This window comes from Hypanus sabinus, chromosome 3, assembly GCF_030144855.1.
Source record: "Hypanus sabinus isolate sHypSab1 chromosome 3, sHypSab1.hap1, whole genome shotgun sequence".
Taxonomy (NCBI): Eukaryota; Metazoa; Chordata; class Chondrichthyes; order Myliobatiformes; family Dasyatidae; genus Hypanus; species Hypanus sabinus.
The window spans coordinates 36,031,001-36,033,295 of record NC_082708.1 but is presented as its reverse complement, the minus strand read 5'-3'; positions in this window follow the sequence as shown (position 1 = coordinate 36,033,295).

The window sequence follows — 2,295 nt, the reverse complement described above, 5'->3', positions numbered from 1 at the left end:
GTTTATAATAAATTCACTATTACTCATAATTTGCTCATCTGTAAACTTGGTCCTTTATTCTGCTGGCATAAACATACATAGCTAGTTTCAATATAACAAAGAATTTAATGTGGCTTACATTACGTAAAAAACATTTCATTCCTATGAGATTGAATGCTCCAATTTCACTGTATTGTCAAACACAATAAACTCAGTGCATATTTTATAAACGTTTCTGCTGCACTGAATGACTTCACTTGAAACAAACAATAATTCAAAGTTGAAAATAGATTTATTAATCAAAGTATATTTACCCTACCAAAAACTATCTTAAGATGTAGTCAGTTCAGAGAAGTGGTGAAGGAAGTCACCCAGACTGTTTCAGGAACCTGTTGGTTGAAGGGTGGTAACTTTTCCTGAGCCTGGTGCTATGGGACCTAAGGCTTCTGTACTTCCTGCCCAATGGTACTAACGAAAAGAGAACATGGCCTGGATGATGAGGGTTTTTGATGATGGATGCTGCTTTCACGTAGCAACATTCCATGTAAATATACTCAATGGTGGGGCAGGCTTCGCCTATTCTGTTCCTGCACATTGGTGTTTCCATACGAGGTCATGGTGCAGTCAGGTACTCTCCAATGTGCAGTGGAAGTTTAGTCAAAGTTTTTGGAAACATTCTGAATATACACAAACTTCTAAAAAGTAGAGGCACTCGTGTCCTTTCTAGTGATGACTGGTGCTGGTCTCAGGACTGATCCACTGACATATTAATGCCAAGGACTTTAAAGCTACTGTCCCTCTCCACCTCCATTCCCCTACATGAACCTCCAGCTACTTCCACCTGAAGGTGACAATCATCTCTTTGGTTTTGCTGGTATTGAGTGAGTGGTATTGTACTGGCACCACTCAACGAGAGTTTCAATTTCCCTCCTATATGCTGATTCCTCACTGCCTTTGAATCAGCCAACAACAGTGGTGTCATCAGCAATCTTAAATATGGCATTGGAGCTGTACTTAGCCATGTGATCATAAGTAGGAATTTATGGTACAATGCCCTGCAATTTTTCTGCCCTTTGAGTGGTGTTCTAATTTTCCTCAGTTGGTATGTGGTCAGAACAGATTAACTAACCCCAGCATAGTCTGTTATGGAAGAAAATCTGTTATTTTGATCAGCCAGTGATGATTTTAGATTCATGCACAAATAACTAAAGTCAGGGAATCTGGCTTGGCTGTGTTGCATCCAGCAATGTAAGAGCATGCAGGTCTCAACATCAAGCCTCACTGAAAGACTACTTGGATGAGCTAATGGGAAAAGTTATGTTCCACATGGACTCTTTGCCCTCAGGCCAAATAGAATGCTGAAAAGAAATAAAAAATTGATGGAAATAATCATTCAATGCATCGACTCTTATGCTGTAGTGAAGGGTCAAAATAAACAGGGATTATTTCTGGTAATAATTAATTGGTTCCTGCATTGTTCCTCTTTCAAATTTAAAAGATCAACAGAACCATATTTGAATGACTCATTATTTCTATATCAAGGCTCTATCCTCAAATCCTGCCAATCCTTTTAAAAGAAAGCAACCATATATCTAATAGAACGAGTGTACAAGTTTGATTACTTTCTTATCATAATGTCAGCAACAATATTTTCAAGGTTGCATATATCAATCTTGAGATTAATTTAGCTACTGTTTTCCTGAGATCATTGAAGGGATCCATGAATGACAACTCAATAAAACAATACATACCAGTGTTCTTAAGATTACCAAATGTGAAGCAATCAGAATTATAGGGAGGACAATTTTAACCTAATTCACAGGCTAGGTTCCAGGGACCTGCTTTGTACCCTGCCTTACTTTACTTTCCACTGAGCTAATGTATTATGTAGAACATAAAATGAACAATACCAGTGAATTAGGTTACATGGAGCAGTACAGCACAGGAACGGGATCTATGGCCCAAAATGTTGTTCCAAACCAAATCAATTGATAATCAATGGACAATTAAACTAATCACTTATGCCTACACACTGTCCATATCCTTTCATTATCCTTTCAAGTTCATCAGCTTTACCCATAATACTCCTGGCATTAAATCACACACGTTTCAAGCGCTCCATCCTAGTGTATCTATTTCTTTGCTCCTGCCTGCGTATATGGGTCCTGACATCTACCTTTCTCTCCAACCCTCTACTTTTTGACCTGGTGCTCTGCTACCAAACCTCCCACCAAACTAGTTTAAAATGAACATATTTAAAGTATTTTGTTTTTGCTTAAAAATTACGTAATATAATTTTGAAACAACAGTTATTGT